The sequence below is a fragment of the Urocitellus parryii genome, chromosome 2, assembly GCF_045843805.1.
Source record: "Urocitellus parryii isolate mUroPar1 chromosome 2, mUroPar1.hap1, whole genome shotgun sequence".
In the NCBI taxonomy this organism is placed as follows: domain Eukaryota; kingdom Metazoa; phylum Chordata; class Mammalia; order Rodentia; family Sciuridae; genus Urocitellus; species Urocitellus parryii.
The window spans coordinates 55,073,195-55,093,409 of NC_135532.1; the positions used below are offsets into that span (position 1 = coordinate 55,073,195).

Genomic DNA, 20,215 nt, shown 5'->3' on the forward strand with positions numbered 1-20,215 from the left:
TAAATTGATTTTTGTGCTTTTCTTCCTAAGTATTTTGAGTCTTTTTAAAACAAGGCTGTCAGGAACTCTAGATTCAAGTATTCTCCTGGACTTGGTCCATTTCTTAGGGAAATATATATATGTTATTCATTCACTAATATTAAACCTCAGGATAGAAGATGTGACAAAACAGCACTCTTTCCTCCATGTTGATTTCAGAGGCAGAGGTGATCAGTGTGGAAAACAATAGAATTTTCCTTGGAACTGGGCTGTCATGGGAGGTGCCTGCCATGATCTTAACCTGCCATCTCTTCCCCAATCCGTTTCTTCCAGTTTCTTAAGGCAAAAAATTATCTCTGAAGATACTTGGTAACAATTCCATCAAACAAATATACATGCTTCCAACACACTACTTTCAGATACTCTAGGTTTAGTTCAGCTGGCAGATGAGCTAATTGATACATTCACCTGGATAGGCAGGTGAGCCCATCTCCTTGAGGAAGCCCACTCTATTTTTGGTAGCATGACCCGCCACAGAGAAGTGAGAAGCGCACAAGAACCTAGTGATCTCCTGGAAATACTTTCCCTGGAAGGCAATTTCAAGAATGAGATCTTCCAGGCAAATGACAACAAACCTCCCCAGGTGTTCCTCAATCACTGTGTTGTCTGTCAGGGGAATGTCTTATTCTTGACCTTTGCTTGTCCGCATTTCAAGACAAGTTACTGGACCAACTTCAGTTTTAGAAATCCCCAGGTCACATAAGATTCTACTATCTGTAGCATTTTTAGGCTTTGAGGGGAAATTTTAACAAAAACATCACTAAATATTTTCTTTAGAGGAAATCTTACAATGGTCCAGTAAGCTCACCCCATCAGTCCTTTGGATGCATACAACAAAGGCCAAGGAATGTTTATCAGGCATTTCCAGAGCACGCAGTTTCACTTCTAGTCATCTGGGGCACGGCTTTGTTATGTTTCTGCTGCCAGGAATCATGTAGAAATGATTTCAGTCGCTTATATCTGTACTCTTTCCCTTTATTCTCCTTTTTCGCCAAAAGTGCCTGGTTGGCCTGGGTAGCTTTGAGAGCTTGATAATCAGCCTTCTTTTTCAGGAGATTTGCTGGAAACAAATGGATTTTTTTCTTTGCTCTTCCTCTGCCACCTGTGATTACTGCACCTGTGCACTTCCACCAGGTGGGGAAAAGAGGACCAACTCTATGTTTACTTGATCATAGAAACCTCTGTTCTCCCTAGTTGTCTTTTTCTGATTCATTGAAGTTTCAGAACATTTAGGAACATATATATGAGAACATTCTCTCTCTTGATAAATTATGTACCATAATTTTCATACATAATTACCATTTAAGGGATCTTTCATTTATTTATTTTTTGATTTGTTATTTATTTTTCTCACAAATAAAATGGAAAGCAGAAAGAAACAGGAAAGCTAGAGTTGAGAGAAGGAGTAATAAGTGGACGTTTTAAGAAGTTTAATAGTCATCACTACTCAGAGAAATCTTGATCCCAAACTATCAATCAGAAATCATTTTGACCACTAAGAATAAAGTGCTATTTGAAATTGCCCCTATACTGTAGTCTACCAATTTGGAATTTTATTTTCTACAGTCTCAGACTGCCTACTGTAGGCAAAAATGCCTTTCTGCCATAGGATCTCAACTCAGAAGTTGTTCAATTTCTTAACTGTTTTGTCTCTTTTATCTAAGATTTAGCAATGAAGCATGTCCTTCACATCACATCATCCTAACTTTGTGGAAGGACAATCCTAATGTTATGGTTTGAATATCAGCTTTAACTAAAAGCCCCTGTTAATACAGAAATATTCAGAGGTGAAAAACTTTAGATTATTAGAGGTATAACCTAGTCAGTCCATCCGAGTTTGAATGGACTGACTTGGTGGTGACTGCACAGAGGTGGGGCATGTCTAGAGGAGACATGTCATTGGGGATGGGTGTTCTTCCTGAGCTCTTTTCACCCATCTTTCTCTGCTTCTTGACCCCACCATCCATTAGTTATACCTTGAAAAAAGAAAAATATTCAATGCAAGAATTGCAAGAATGATATTTTATCATATTCAGTAATACTGTTAAAACTAAAGGGAAAGTGTTGAAATCAGACATGCACATTAAGAGAAAGGGATGTTGGGATTCATCTGAGAATGTTTTTTTTTTTACCACCATCCATCTTCTGGCCCCCAAGGATTCACTTCTTTCTGAACTGCAAAATACCCATTCCCAAATTCACTAAAAATGTCTTCTCATAAAATCACCATCAATAGTCCCATTTAAGGTTGGGTTGTAGCTCAGTGGTAGACTACTTGCATAGCATGCATGAGGTCACATATAAATGAATTAAATTAAAAAATAAAGCTTCATCAAGAACTAAACAAAAATTTTTTAACAAGTCCAATCTAAAGTTAAATTTCATCATCTCATCTCATCTTTTCAACACCAAGATCTTGTCAAATTCATAATCACATTAACAAGGTACGGATAAGATTTTAGTAAATAAATTTTAATTCAGTTCATGGGCCACAGATTCTATCTTTGGACCTGTGAAATTAAGAAACAAGATATATTTGCCTAATACATGTCACATACAATGGTGAGACAGCTATGAGAAGCCACTTTTCAATGTGGCAAGTAATAACTGTCTTTTAAGTATATTGTTTTAAATAATTTATTAATTATATGTGAAATATTTTGGCATGTTCTGTTGAATAGTAAAAAATTTTCATCAGCATCAACTCTGGATAAAACTCAAATGTGAGATATAGACATTACTAGCATTTTTTTCTGAACATTTTCTTTTCTATTTTTGCGGGGGTAGGGGCACTGGGGATTGAACTCACGGGCACTTGTCCACTGAGCCACATCCCCAGCCCTATTTTGTATTTTACTTGAAGACAGAGTCTCACAGAGTTGCTTAGGGCCTCACTTTTGCAGGCCTCCTCCTGCTTCAGTCTCTCAAGCCTCTGGGATTACAGGCATGGGCCACTGTGCCTGGCCTGAACATTTTTCTTTCTCCTGAACTTTTTTATTCCATTTTCTTCTTATTATTAATGTTTGTTGTTTTTGAAGAGGTTTTTTTTTGTCGTTGTTTACATTTTTGCAGGATGCTTTGCAAATAAAATTAAGTTTCTAATAGATATAAGGCAATTTTGGCATTTTGTTTCTTTTTATGATAGTTTGGAAATTTATCTCTCTAAAATACTTGTCAATTTTTGTCATGTCAAGATCTATTTTTGTAAATAAGTCATATTATTTGCTTTTAATGTTGAGTCATTGCTCAACAATCTGAACTTTCTTTGATTGTGCATAGTTTTAAATTGTGTTTTCTTTCTTATTCATTGTTCTATATCTAACTATATTACTTTTATATTTTCAAAGAGACACTTATTTCTTTGATTTTTATCTGTTGTTTGTACAAGTAGATGTGTAAAAAAGTAAATTATTATAGCCTCAAAGTACTGAACTTTGGTGTGATTTGGTATCAGTTTGACTACACTATTTTTATGACTATGGCATGTTGTATGCATTTCAAATTATGCAGTGAAAAATTCAGCATTTTGCAAATAGAGCAGAGTAATATCACCTTGATTTTACTCCTCTAACTCCCTGTGTAGGAAAAGTATAATCTGACTTTGGAGTTGATCAATACTATAAATTTTAAAAACCTAATTTGCAATAAACATATATAGTACTTATATATGAGTTTTTGAGTTTGAAGTCATGCTTGATTTTCTTCTCTTTTTGGCTTCTGGCTTTTATTATTTGCATATAATTTCATTCAAATATGCAAGCCCTTGCATGTATATTTCAATGAGATGATTTCATGTGTTAACCAATTTCATAAAAATTATGTTTTTCATGAATTATTATTATTATTATTGCTAATTGCTTTTATTTTTGTAGTGCTAACAATAAAGTTATGGTAGTTCACTAAACCATGTTTACATATTCACAGACAATATCTGGATATGTAATGCCTTTCATTAATGACATATTATTTACTCCTGAATATAGTGCTTTATTTTTTTTAAACAAATGGATTTTTGTTTGATTTTATACCTAAATTACAACATATTTGTAATTTATTATTTCTGCCTATATTTTTTTCCTCCAAAGCCTGTATCTGTACAACTCTAGGGGAAATGAACTCACTGAAAATTAAAAAATAACTTGCAAAAATTCTAAAATAATATTAGAAAATTATTTATTTTGAATTATATTTTATATAATGGATTTTTATTGTATTTTCTTGCCTTTTAATTATGTGTTGTAACTCTATTTAGGTAATTAATTTCTAGTATTGCCATTAATACCATTTTTCTCTTTCCAAGGCTAGCATTTGAAAGAAAAAAATTATAAAAATAAAACAGAATATGTCTGTGTTATTGGGAAAGGAAATAATAAATGCTTAGTCCTAATTATAAAAGATGAAACATTTTGCATTACCTTAAAGCTAACAATGTGCATACAAATTATATACTAGAGGAAGATATTTGTGATATGTTTTTCATGAATTATTATTATTATTATTGTTATTGCAATATATAAGCTCTGAAATTTTTAATTTTCTCTCAATTTTGTATTATGCTAGTTTTCTAAAGAATCAACTTTCTTGGAAAAAATTAATTCTTTGGTTTTCTAAAACTGCTAGCCTTCTTATTTCACAATCATATAACAATGCAGGATCACTTCCTGTTTACTAATATAGAAATAAGTGGAAAACAGTTCTATTACTTTGAACACTTCTGGGACTAATTTAAGGGCACCAAGGTGCATGAATTTTACTCTTTTTCTGGTTAATAATAGATTCATTCTCAAGTTTGTTTCTTACTATTTTATGGCACTTTTAGATTACACTCATGAATTTTGGAATATAGCTACATAACTCTCGTAAAACTTTCAAATATTTATGTCTTTGTACAAGACATATCTCTTTCAAACTTCAAAACAACCTGAATTATGTTAGGTACCCTTTAAAATGTGATGAAATACTTTTAATTGAAACAACAAAATTGCCATATACTTAATATTTTAGATTCCTTTTGATTTACCAAAGAGTTTAAAGCCCTAATGTGTATCTTAAACACAGACTCCACTGTTATATATGAGAGCTGTGGATAAGTGGATAAGAACTGTATGTCTTCCCATAATTTCTGTTTCTTTTTGATGCAAAACACAAATACAAATACACACATACATACACACACACACACACACACACACACACTAATACATGAATTTTCTTTTCTTTTCATAACGTGGCACAAATATCACACTCCAAACTTAACTACTGATTATTCAATGTCAAAATATAGAGATATAAAATTCTGAATCTGTGTTGAGCAGTGTGTGATAATCATCCTATTAAATAGATGTAATGAATTTGAGACAAATTCTGTTATCTATCTAGGTTACATTCAAGATTTTATAAAAAGTTGGAAATAAAAAATTTCCAATTATTATTGGAAGATCAATTATTAAGGGAGATCAGAATTGGGTATCCATTCTTAGTTTCAGAGTTTTTTGGAAGTGGAACGTATTTTCAATTAAATCTATGAACTAACGATTTCAATTTTTTAATAGCACAATCCACAGGAATATCCATGAACTCCAAGGCAGACAACCTGTCTCTAACATTAGTAAAATACTATGTAGCACCAAAATAAATTAATAAAATTCTTCTAGAATCAAGAAAATAACTCATATCAAGTACCAAGAAGCCATAATCATAAGGACCCAAATAATGAGGTATATAAAATATAAAACATAGGGGTTTAATTTCATTTTCTTGCATATGGATTTCCAGTTTTCCCAGAACCATTTGTTGAAGAGGCTATCTTTTCTCCAATGTATGTTTTTGGTGCCTTTGTCTAATATAACTGTAATTATGTGTATTAGTAATAATAATGCGTTATTCTCCATGTCCTTTATTCTGTACCATTGGTCTAGCAGTCTATTTTGGTGCCAATACCATGCTGTTTTTGCTATTATCACTCTGTAGTATAGTTTAAGATCTGGTATAGTGATGCCACCTGCTTCACTCTTCTTGCTAAGATTGCTTTAGCTCTTCTGGGTCTCTTATTTTTCCAGATGAATTTCATGACTGCTTTTTCTATTTGTTATGAGTAATGTCATTGGAATTTTGATTGGAATTGCATTAAGTCTGTATAGTATCTTTGGTAGTATGGTCATTTTGATAATATTAATTCTGTCTATCCAAGAAGAAGGGAGATCTTTCCATCTTCTAAGGTCTTCTTTAATTTCTTTCTTTAGCATTCTGTACTTTTCGTTCTACAGGTCTTTCACCTGTTTTGTTAGATTGATTCCCAAGTTTTGTTTTGTTTTGTTTTTTTGCTATTGAGAATCCTTCAGAGGATTTTTCACTGACATATAGAAATGCCTTTGATTTATGGGTGTTGATTTTGTATTATGCCACTTTGCTGAATTTATTTACTAGTTATAGAAGTTTTCTGGTGGGACTTTTTGGGTCTTCTAGGTATAGAATCATATCATCGGCAAATAGTGCCAATTTGAGTTCTTCTTTTCTTATTTGTATCCCTTTAATTTCTTTCATCTCTCTAATTTCTCTGGCCAGTGTTCCACGAACTTATGTCAAATGTAAATGATGAAAGAGTGTATCCCTGTTTTGTTCCAGTTTTGTGAGGGAATGCTTTCAATTTTTCTCCATTTAGAATGATGTTGGCCTGTGGTTTAGTATAGATAGCTTTTACAATGTTGAGATAAGTTCTTGTTATCCCTAATTTTTCTAGTGTTTTGAACACGAAGGAGTGTTGCACTTGTTAAATATTTTTTTCTGCATCTACTGAGATGATCATATGATTCTTTAAGTCTATTGATGTGATGAATTACATTTATTAATTTCCATATTTTGAAACAACCTTGCATTCCTGGGATAAATCCCACTTGATCATGGTGCATGATCTTTTTGATTTGTTTTTGTATTTGATTTGCCAGAATTGTATTGAAATTTTTGCATCTATGTGTATTAGAGACATTGGTCTGAAGTTTTCTTTCTTTGATGTGTTTTTGCTTGGTTTTGGAATCAGGATGATATTGGCCTCAGAAAATGAGTTCAGAAGTGCTGCCTCTTTTTCTATTTTCTGAAATAAATTGAAGAGTATTGATATTAGTTTTTTCTTCAAAGGTCTTGTAGAACTTGGCTGTGTATCCATCCAGTCCTGGGCTTTTCTTGGTTGGTAGGCTTCTGATGGTATCTTCAATTTCATTGCTTGAAATTGATCTGTTAAAATTGTGTATATCATCCTGATTCAATTTGGGCAAATCAAATAACTCTAGAAAAATTTTAATGCCTTTGATGTTTTCTATTTTGTTGTAGTGAAAGTTTTCAAAATAATTTCTAATTATCTTCCGTATTTTGGTAGTGTCTATTGTGATATTTCCTTTTTCATATTGTATGTTAGTAATTTGAATTTTCTCTTTCCTTCTCTTTCTAGCATGGTTAAGGGTCAATTAAGAGTATGTCAATTTTTTTTTTATTTTTTCAAAGAACTGACTTTTTATATTCTCATTTTTTAAAACGTTTCTTTTGTTTCAATTTCATTGATTTCAGCTCTGATTTTAATTATTTTCCGTCTTCTATTGCTTTTGGTGTAGATTTGTTGATCTTTTTCTAGGATTTTGAGATGTAATGTTTAGTCATTTATTTGTTGACTTCTTCTTTTAAGGAATGAACTTTATGCAATGACTTTCCTCTTAGTACTACCTTTATACTGTCCCAGAGATTCGATATGTGGTGTTCATGTTCTCATTTAACTCTAAAATTATTTTAATCTCCTACTTGATATCTTTTGCAACCCATTGTTCATTCAGTAGCATATTATGTAGTCTCCAGGTGTTAGAGTAGCTTTATTTTTTATTTCATTCTTGATTTCTAATTTCATTCCATTATGATGTGATAGAGTGCAGAATAGTATCTCTACTATCTTATAATTGCTAAGAGTTGCTTTGTGGCATAATATATGGTCATTTTAGAGAAGGATCCATGAGAAGAAAGTATATTTGTTCATTGAAGGATGAAATATTCTGTATATGTCAGTTAAGTCTAACTTATTGATTTTATTATTTAAGCTATAGGGTTTTTTGTTGTTGTTGTTCAGCTTTTGTTTGGATGATCTATCCAATGATCAAAGAGGTATGCTAAAATTACCCAGAATTATTGTGTTGTGGTCTATTTGACTCTTGAACTTAAAAAAGGATTTGTTTGCTGAACATAGATGCTCCATTGTTTGGGGCATATAAATTTATTATTGTTATGTCTTGCTGATGAAAGTTTCCCTTAAGCAGTATGAAATATCTTTCTTTATGCCCTTTTATTAACTTTGGCTTGAAGTCTACTTTATTTGATATGAGGATGGAACCCCCTGCTGCTTCCACCATCCATATGAGTGGTATGATTTTTCCCAATCTTTCACCTTCAGTCTGTGGATGTCTTTTCTTATGAGATGAATCTGTTGGATGCAGCATATGTTGTTTTTTTAAAAATCTAATATAATCTGCCACTCTATGTCTTCTTATTGGTGAGTTTAGGCCATTAACATTCAGGGTTATAATTGAGAAATGATTTGTATTTCTAGTCATTTTGGTTTTGTTTGGTTAGTGGTTTTTGTTTTTGTTTTTGTTTTTGTTTTTGTATTTAACTTGACTTGGTTTTTCCTTTGATTAGTTTTTTTCTTTAATGTAATACCTCCTTTGCTGATTTTCATTGTTGTTTTTAAATTCATGGAATATTTTGCCAAGTATTTTCTTTAATACAGGCTTTCTAGCTGTAAACTCTTTTAACTTTTGTTTATCATGGAAGTTTTTTTTTATTTCATCATCAAATCTAAAGCTTAATTTGGCTAGATATAAGATTCTTGTTTGGTATTCATTTTCTTTCAGAGCTTGATATATGTTGTTCCAGGATCTTCTAGCTTTTAGGGTCTGGGTTGAAAATATGCAGTTATCCTAATTGGTTTTCCCCATATGTAATCTGATTCCTTTCTCTCACAGCTTTAATATTCTCTCCTTATTCTGAATGTTAGGCATTTTCATTATAATGTGACTTGGTGTGGATCTGTTTTGATTTTGTACATTTGGCGTCCTGTATGCCTCTTGAATTTGGTTTTCCAATTTAATTTTTATGTTTAAAAATTTTCTAATATTATTTCATTGAATAGACTGTTCATTCCTTTGGTTTGTCACTCTTTGGCTTCCTCTATCCCAATAACTCTTAAATTATGTCTTTTTATGTTATCCCATATTTCTTGAATGTTCTGCTCATGGTTTCTTAACCATTTTCACTGTGTTGTCTACATTCTTTTCAAAATTATATATTTTGTCTTCATTGTCTGAGGTTCTGTCTTCCAAGTGGTCTAATTTGTTGGTGATGCTTTCAATTAAGCTTTTTATTTGGTTTATTTTTATTTGGTTTCTTTCATTTTAAAGATTCCTGTTTTTGTTTTTTATATCTCTGTCTTCTTATTGAAGTAATCTTTTACTTCCTGTATTTGTTTATGTAGCTCCTTGTCAAAATAATCCTTTGCTGCCTATATTTGTTCTCTTATATCATCCTTTAATTCATAGAACATTTTAATCATGTACACCATGAACTTTTTCTCTATATTTTCTTCTGGTGTGCTTGCCATGGATTCTAATAATGTGGTATCTTGGTATGTTTGGGTCACTTTCCTCTCTTGTCTTTTCATATTGCGTGCATGTCTTCTCTTCTAGCACTGTGGATCCAAGGAGTTAACTTTTTACCCTATAGACTTATAGTACCCCTGTAGGGATCCAATACCTCTCCTTCAAGGTGAAGGACAACGTTAACAGGTCCCGATATAAACAGTACACACCCTAAAAACAAATGTTTGCTATTAAGATGTTTACAGAAATGGTAAATTTAATTATTATCTACAGTATATTCAATAGGTTTATAAAAGGGTTTACAGTTTCTGATAGTGGGCAATGAACCAAAGAACCAGGAGTGAGGGAAGGATTATATGCTGAGGAGGTAGGAGGTGAGGATATAGAGTTGTTATATTTTAGGAAGTGTGAAAGAGAAATCTAAAAAGGAATATTAGTAGCAGAAAAATAAAAAATGTTAAAATAGTAGAAATTGTTGGGATAAAAGAAAAAATATATATACAATACAGCTTTGATAGACTATTTAGATGTTCTAGTCCTCAAAATCCTAATTCTTGTAAAGCATTTGGTTTAGCATATGTTGGGGATGTGAGGGTGGGAGAACAGAGAGGGAGAGGATGTAAAAAATCTTGAAGGAAGAAACAGGATTGTTTTGTTTTGAAATCTGTGTCTTTCCTGCTTTCCTTCTCATCAAATAGGTGGGGGTCCTCTCTTGTTAGCTGGTACCTCCACCCTCAGGGTAGTGAAGTTAATCAGGATGTCACTGTGCCAGGGTAGCAGCTGCTGGGGAAAGGAGGAAGTTAGAAACTGGGTACCTAACCAGCCATAGTTCCAAACTGGGTATTGCCCCCCGACTGAAGATGGTGATGAAGATGGCCCAAGATGGAGATACCTGCTTTAGGCGGTGAGCTGTTGGGTCATGTAGGGGGAACCAAGTAGTGATGGCATTGGAGAATGAGTTCAGAGATGAGCTTGTGCAGTGTGTGGCTATTGGCTGACTTCAGAGCCTGTATGAAGTTCCCAGGTGCAGGCACTCGACTGTGCATAGAGGACTATGTCCATGGTGCATAGTCCCAAGATGGCAGGGGCCAGGGTAGCCCCTTTTTGGTAGATGGGGATCCACACGGAGTAGTGGCTGGAGATCTTGTGTGTGTGGGAAGCAGCCTGATGTCTTGCGCAGGTGTGGTGGGGATGATTTGTGCTCAGGTGTGTGGTGGAAAGTTCTGCTGATGGTTGCCCACCTGAGTACCCAGTAGTCCTGCATAAGCAAATAGTTCGGAGACCTACTCTGATGCTGAGGCTTGGAACCCTGGAGGGGCACAGTGGATGTGATTCCCACGCAGGAGTAGGAATTTCAATTGCAGAGAAGCAGTATTCTCACAACTTGAGTCCCAAGTCATGCAGTGACACAGAATGGTGCCTCCCTCTGGCCTGCCATCTTGGATCCTCCTAAATCATTAAATTTTATATTTAATACATTATAACATATTTCAGCCTGCCACTTGTGGTAGTATGATTTTTAATGAAAGTTCCAATACACCTATAAATGAGAAATAATATAAATATAAAAATTTCACTGACATTAAGAAATATTTTGACAGTTTGGAATCAATATTTGGCCATAATATTATTGAAATATATTTTTTTAATATTTTGTCTTAACTTTTTAAAAAAAAATTTAAATTAAATGAAACATTTTCTATTCATTTCTTTCTTGATACTGACAACAATTGTACCAATTATTCCAGATTTGTAACAACTTATAACTACCAGTTTATCAATTTTTATAAAGTAAAATATATCTTCAATGTGCTTTAGAGGCAAAGGTATTTGTATCACAAATAAATATCTCAGATTTCCAAATGCTTGCATGGAAACAATTATTTATCATAATGTGAGCAAAATTAATCTTATTTTGTCCTATATATGTTTGTATAATAAAAATTTCACATCTGACCTTGAGTGATGGGTCACAGTGAAAATATAGGTGTATTAAAAATATTGATATAACCACCTGAAGTATATGTGTTTAAAATGTATATAAAACAAATAATTTTCATGTTTAAACTTGAATCTCATCCCTAAAACATTTCCCAATGTAAATATTCCAAATAGATTCTCTGCTTAGGATGTATTATAAAAATATTCTAAAACATATATGTAAACACTTTAAAATCTAAAAAAAAAAAATCCATAAACTGAATCACTTCTTTCCCAAGTATTTCAGATAAAGAACATTCAACTTATAAAACATATTGATTCAAAGGTAAAAGAAAAGGAAAAAAATAATATTCTAAATAATCTCAAGTCATATTTTGGTTAGAAATATTCAGAGTAGATTATTCTGCAGTACTATATTCTGAATCTACGGGCCAGCCCCAAATTTATATGTTGAAATCCCAACTGCTAAAGTAGTGGTGTTAGATGAGGCTTTTGAGAAATGAGTGGCCAAGAGGGCAAAACCCTCATAAATGGTTTCAGTGCCCTTATAAAAGAGGTCTGAGAGAGTTCTCTTGCTTCTGTCTTGTGTGAGAACACAAGAGGAAGAAGCTGTATAGATTATGAGAAAGTTGCACCTCACACATTAAATCTGCAGCCCCCTTTATCTTAGATTTCCCAGATTTGTGAACTATGAGAAATAAAGAAATTGTTATTCATAGATCCCCTAGTTTATTATAGATACTCAAATGGGCTCAAAAACAACAACAAAAAAAAACTATTTTCTTAAAAAATTCTGCTGTGAAGATCAAGTTAAGAAAAAGGATCAATGCATTTTTATTACAACTCATGGACATTACTACAAAATATTATAAATGAAAGTTTCATATAAAATGCATGCTGAATATTTTCTCAAATTAACTATTAAACTAACTAGTGAATAAAAATACTGAAGTCTAGGAATTTTATCCTCTTTAGTCAGAGGACAAATTAAAATAATTAAATCTTTTTTCCTTTTAAAATGTCTCTAATATAAAAATATTTCTTAAAAATATTGATGATTAAGAGTTCTTCAGTGTAAGAGTTTGTTTTGTTTTGTTTTTGTTTTTTGTTTTATTTTGTTTGTGGTGCTTGGGATTGTGCATGCAAGGCAAGCACTCAACCAACAACGTATATCTCCAGCCCAATTTAAGAGTTATTTTATGATTTATTTTAAAATGAAAATATTGCTTCAATAAACTACACCAGAATATTGCTTGTATTAGCTTCTACTTTGTACTTAAAATAAACCCTTTAATACCAAAAGTGAATGTAGAGAAATTCTGGAAAGATTTCTGTGACTTTGTTTTTTATCTAAATATTGCTAAAATATAATCACTGACACCATACTGCTAAAAATTATCCATATTTGTTCACTGGAATTATATTAATGCTTCATGTTCCTGGTTGACTTATATTTGAAAAATTAATTTCCGGACAAAAATCGATATTAGCATACAGATAGAATTGAATATTATGTCAATAGTGATTGACTAAGTTGATATGTTGCCAGTTGCCTCATTTTAGATTAGTTTTGTATTTTTGTCTTGGAAGCAGAAAATGTAAAACAGCTTTTCAATTTTCCAATCCATTTAAACTGAGAAGAAAGTCATAATCTAGAGAAAAATAATAAAGGCTTTGAGGTTAGAATATGATTGACATATGGCTAAAGTATGTTTCAGGTGTAAAGACAGACCAATATCAATAAAACTGTGTTGACTCAGTTGGTATCTTCAGACTCCCTTTGTCCACATTTAATTGATTTTAAAGCTATGACTACAAAAGAAAAGAATGTCACTCTCTATGTCTATATGGATTTTCACTGACATGTCCCTATTGTATTTTCTGAAGTACATTTGAAGTGAAATAAAAATGTGACTTAAAGCAAGTATAGCTAATTTATCTTCGTATTTCTAGTAGTGGAAAATAAATTCTGAAACTTTGCATTTTATTCCAATTTAGGAAAAGAATGTCTATATATGCATATGTATCATGAAATGATCAACAATACATGACAAAATGGAGTGTAACCCATTTTAGATATTAGAAAATAGATTAAAAATATTATAAAAAAGGAGAAAAACAAGTAGAATTTAAAAAGGGAGAGGAATCTTTGCAACAGTAGAAAATGAAGATAATATGTACAGAGAGCTGTTAAACTAGAAAGGTTTTAGAAATTTAGAAAACTCATACACATGTGAGTTTCCATATGTCCAGGAAAAACATAGCTATGTAGAATGTATTAAGTTTTGTTTAAAGCTTAAATGAATAGGTTATAATTAAAATATTAATATTAATATATTCTTGTATTTCTGAGCTATGAAAGAGAGTAGTGAATCCATATCAATTCAAAAAACTTCATAAAGTAGGTTAGATGATTATATTTTACATGAAATTGTAAATGTAATAAAATTAGTTATTTTATTATTCCTAGTGTACTCTATTTGAGCATTGAAATGCCATATCACCAAATAGAGACATGAAAGAAATACATGAATATCAGATTATACACCATTTTGGATACACTTCAATTATTTAAATTTAAATGATGATAAAACCACAGTTTTAAAAGTTATGATAATGACAAATTTTTGTGTTTAGCCCTGACAGAATGTACTTCAGAGGTTGATTTAAAAATTATAAACTATTCTAATTAAAATCCTCTTATGAGCCCCTCTTCCTCCTTGACAAATTACCTTGTTACTGAGATTTTTATCATCTGGCCTGAAGTACCACTTTGGAAATATTTTTTTTTTCTTTTTATCTCCTACCTCTCCTGGGCATCCTCCACACTTTTAAGTCACTGCATAATTTGGCACTCAGGGAAGTGATGTATGATAGTGGCCCTTGTCCTTCACAGATTCTGTTAGCAACCAAAAATTAGGCATTGATCTCATGCCTGAAATATTCACTTAGTTCTTAGTGATTTAATATACCATATATTACATGTTTAATATATAATGTATTCCACAAATTGTATTGAGACAGAAAAAATCTAAATGTATTTTAGAAATTATGCAGTAATTTACATTATTTTCAATATTAGCAAACTCAAAAGTAAACATACAATGCAAGTCATATGTGTCATGATTTTGCTAGTTACAAAGATAATTGTGTGTTCTTTACTTTCCTGAAAAAAATATTAACGGGTAGGCCAGATCAAATTCTAAGAAAAAAATCTACTAATTCTACTATGTACATCAAATTACAGTATGCATACTGTATGGAGTGCTGTGTACATCAAGTTATAGTACAAATCAGAAGATAAAATGCATTTTTACTAATTTAATATATTCCCATGCTATCCTTTGGCAACATGTGAGAATAACATTCTCCCAATACTTCAAGATGCCAAATGACTGTAATTAAGCATTTCACTATAGTGTTGATTAGAAATTTAAATGTAAAGACTGACAAGAATGTAAAGCTTTATAGGTAAAATATTTAAGAGAAAATTCAATGCAATGGGTAGAAAATAAATATGCTTATTTATTCTTGGACTTGCTTTTGCTTTTTTCAAAGTTTGATTTGACTTACATACAGAAAAAAATCTTTAAGATATATCATCAGAAGTATGAGTTTGTTGGTTTGGTGAAAAGAGCAAAATTTTTTGTGTAAGAAATGCCATTAAATAATTCAAAGGATAAAATAAAAAAATATATAACTATTTTGCAAGACATTACTTTGAAAATAATCCTTATTTTATTTATTTTCTAAACTCAATGTTAAATTCATGTCCTTTTACAGAGAGCTTTTCAAATATTAATGAGCATAATAAGAATTTGGATAACTTGTCAAAGCAGGTTAGTGAGATGAATCACAGGTATTTTGACTTTTGAGACCTAGAGGGCTTCTGTATCAAATTTACAAGTTTTGATGAATCTTCCAGACTATGGGCTACATTTACAATATTAAATTTGAAGCATCAAATTTAAATATTAAAAACACATAAACAACCATGTTGGTCTTCAGATGATTAGACTAGGAGTAAAGATACATGGCAGTCTGCATGCTTTTGTCTGAATCATTGCTTGTCAATGAATAGTAGTGTGTTACTAAAAAATCAGGTCCACTGTTTCTTGCTCCACTCTGAGCATGACTTGGTCCCGTTTTTTTTTTTTTTTTTTTTTTTTTTTGGTGGGACTTGTTTATCCTACCGTCCAGAGAATTATTGATGTGCTCTTCATTAGTCTTGTAACTCACCCATTTTCTAAGAGTGTCAGACCAAAAATCTCTAATAATAAAATCTTCTCCCTTTAGCAACCTGTCACCCCAAGGTCTTAATTTGTGTTTACTTAATAGATGTTCAGTTAAAATTTGTGGAATTATTAAAACCTATTTATTATTCACTGGGCAAGTTAATTTTTCCTTATCTAATCCCATCTTCAGTTTTATGCGGTATCTTATCAACATTAGTGACAGAAGAAATGAGTGTCAATAATGACACATAGTCCCACTGATTTTCTCTTTGGGGTTCCCCACTAAAATGTTTTTAATACTTTCTTTTTTTACCTCTAGATTCTTAGCATCTTTCAAGAGACTGGCATATTGTATATACATGCCCGATATATTGCTAGTGCATAGATTTAGTGTTTGCTAACATTTTTGTCTTGCAAGGCTCAAGCATGCATTCCCTCTTGTTAACTTTAATATTTTCTACTCAGCTTTCAATTCTCAGCCCATGTTCTCAGCTCAATGCCTGGTTCTTTTCAGGAATTCTTCTTTGAACTTCAAGTTATGTATTGTACAACTCTGTCTACTAATTCTGTTTGAGCACTTATCAAATGTCTTTATATATTTATTTTGTGATATTTTGGTTAAAAAGCTCTCTTATTGCTTATGAATGTGAAAAGGAAATTAAAAGAAAGTGGTGAGTATGATTTATTATTTATTGAATAATGTGATGTTTACAAAATAACTGAAGCAATAACTATTAAAGAAACCTAACAATGTCAGATTCAGTATTTAAGTAAGAATGCATTATTTAAACAACAATAATGCTTATATTCTAATAGTACTACATGCTGTTGTGATTTTCCTTAATTTTGTCCCTATTTATTTCTTGGCATGCAATCATATCAATGTACTATTTAATGTAGAATTTCTAATAGTTTCTGATTTAAAAGTTTTTTTTAAATATAATATTTAAATGGTTCCCATTGACATTTTCATACAAACTATAGAGAAACAGGCAATTGGGGGAATGCACAAACATAAACAAAAATGTGTATGAGCAATTAAATTTTACCACTGAAATTAGCTGAATATAATTATATCATAGATTATTCAGAAAACAAATGATATTAAGCATAGTTAGGAAAATATCATCAATAGAACTAGGCAATGCAGATATAAAAATAGGCATAAAATTTAGTGTTTTCCCAGGCTGCAGGTGTAACTTGGTGGTAGAGTGCTTGCCTAGCTGTGGGCCCTGGGTTTGGATCCAGAACTGAGAGAGGGAAAAAAAATAATAATAATAATGTTTTTCCCAGTGCAACTCACAATTTTTTCAAAGGCTAAAACAAAATTAGATGTATAATATGATGACAAATTAAAGTGCAGAAATAATTTTAAATGGAGTCATAAAATAAAAATTTCTAGAAAATTTATGCTTTTAATAATTATTGAACTATGATTTATAATAATGATAATTAATTTAAGTCAGTAGAGAGAAAAGAAGAGAACCAAGATAATGACAGTGAGAATTGCCAGTAGTTCACTTTAGTCTTTGATCGGGAAATGGAAAAGCACAAGGTGATAGGATAAAACAATAAGTAGGAATGAATTATGAAGAGATGTTGAATAGCATTCTGAGATTTTGGTATCTACTCTAGAAAATAATAGACTCTAGGTAAAAGTCAATTATACCAAAGTCCCATTAAGAAGTCCAATTTTTTTCAAAATTATACTTATAAAGTTCTAGGAATAATCACAGATATAAATCTAGTTAACTAGGATAAACAATACACTCTAACACAACTTGTTATTGTAGAATTGTTAGGAAATAGTGAATTTATTTTTGAGTGTAGTTATTATGTTTTATCCCAAGTAAACAAATGATATTTCATATTATTTAATAGATGAATTAGTTTTCATTCTCTTCAGAGTACCCAAACCTATAAATCCTATTCTAATTCTACAGAGGACTTTATTTTTTAACTTTTACTTGAAAGAAGAAGGGATTGAAGATATTACTTTAAAAAAATTAAATAGGATGCATGTTGATATTTGAAGTACACCAGTAGGATTACAGAGCTAGATGATAAAATAAATTTTAAATGTTTATGTACATAAAAAGTAATAATTTTTGACAGTCTCTTACAATTAAATATGATATTAATTGGCATTTTGTTTAGCAGCAACTGTGTTTCAAAGAGCAGCAAGCTGTGTAACCTTGATAAGACTTATTTGGAAACAAATACATATGAATTAAATCATGGTTCCCTTGTGGCTCCTTCCATGATTACCCAAAAGAAGATATTAGAACAAAATACTTTTAATTTAAAAACTGATAAGTTCACTCTGTTGTAAGAAATTTTGTAAGAAATAGTGTGAATATGCTATCCTATGGCAAAAATCACAATGCTGATGAAAATAAACTCCCTCTTATTATTGAAAAGAAAACTTGTTATGAATTTAAAATGGTAGATTATACTTCGATGCAGGCAACATTACAATGAAACGTGTGAACAATGAGAAATTACAAATAATTACAGATTTTTTTGGAGAAACAAAATATGAATACTAAATATTCAGCAAAACTTCATAAATGGAAAAGGAACATAAATTAGCCTTTCTTGTAGAAAATCAGTCAGTCTTCTCTATACCTCGAGGTAAGAAATTTTGGTAAGTACACAATGACAGTAATTTAAGGGACACTTTATTCCAAATTATCTGTTTAATACTCCTGTATGTGATGTGTATCTGGTTGATAAGTTGTTATTTAGTTAGGTATAGTTGAAAACGTAAAATGAGATAAAGAGAAGGATATTATTTCCACAGGGTAGAGAACATTGTCATGTACATACTACTAGAATTAAATATTTTAAATAAAATTAAGTATAACACACAGTCTCTCTCTCTTCTAGCTCTATATGAATATATATTAGTTTATATAAATCAATGTGTGCTATGTAAATTATACATTAAAAAATAGATATATAACAAAAGAAAACCAGAAGTTGGACATGCTGCAGTAATTTAAAGATTATAGATTGGCACAAAGAATCAGAATGTGGAAACAGAGGCTTCAGCTAAATTCATTGTTATTATCAACAAAATACTTCCTAAGAAGATCAGGATCCATGAGCATTATTATCTAGTTTGGAAATCTATGAGAGTCTGAGGAATGGAAATAAGTTCAAAAATCTTGGCAGTATAATTAAAATATGTATGCAGTAATTGGGAAAGTTTATTTCATTCATTGTGGGGAATTATAATTAATTTACCCATAAGTCCCAATCCTAGAATCCAAAGACCTTGTCATGACAAATTTTTCATTGCAGAATTTTCATTCTGTAGAATTTAGGAAATTCTTTTGTAAGATGGGAGAATTAATTAGGTGATGTTTTAAGAGTACTAAATGGTCATGGTTATTTTAAAAAACAGAAAACTTTACATAATAAATATTTACAGAGAATAACTTTGTAAAAGTGTGTGTGTGTGTGTGTGTGTGTGTGTGTGTGTTGTGTGACATGCTGTGGCTCAGTAATACTCTAATTTGTATGTATACTATATTTTTTTAATCTATCCATCTGTTGAAGGACACCTAAGTTGTTCCATAACTTGGCTATTATGAATTGTGTTGCTTTAATATGACTGTATCACTATAGTATGATGATTTTAGATTTTTTAGATCTATTTCAAGGAGTGCTATAACTGGTTCATCTGGTGGTACCATTCCTAGTTCTTTGAGAAATCTCCATACTGCTTTCCAGAGTAGTAGCACTAATTTGCAGTCCCATCAATAATGAATAAGTGTACATTTTCCCCCCACATCCTTACAAATGTTTATTATTTTTTGTATTCTTTGTCATTGCCATTCTGACTGGAGATGAAATCTCAATGTATTTTTATTTTGCTTTTCCCTAATTGGTAGAGATGTAGAACATTTTTTCATGTATTTGTTGACTTTATATTTCTTCTTTTAAGAAGTGTCTATTTAATTCTTCTGCCCATTTATTGATTGGGATACTATTATTATTATTGTTTGGTGTTAAGTTTTTTTAATTGTTTGCATATTCTAGTTATTAATGTCTTATTTGAGGAGCAAGTGGCAAAGATTTTCTCCCATTCTGTTGGATCTTCACATGTTTACTTGTTTCCTTTGCTATGCAGAAGATTTTTAATATAATACACTCCCATTTATTGACTTTTTATTGTATTTATTGTGTTTTAATGATCATGTTAAGGAAGTCAGTTCTTGTGATGATATGTTGGAGTGTTGGGACTATATTTTCTTCTAGAAGTTGCAGAGTTTCTTGTCTAAATTCTAGATCTTTGAAACACTTTGAATTGACTTTTGTGCAAGGTAAGAGATAGGGATTAATTAAATTTTTCTTCATATG

At 31.3% G+C, this 20,215-nt stretch overlaps 1 pseudogene; it reads right to left on the minus strand.

Annotated features, from left to right (window-relative positions):
• Positions 1 to 409: 409 nt before the first annotated feature.
• Positions 410 to 20,215, minus strand: part of LOC113190759 (large ribosomal subunit protein uL30-like 1 pseudogene) — a 28,772-nt pseudogene continuing 8,966 nt past the window's right edge.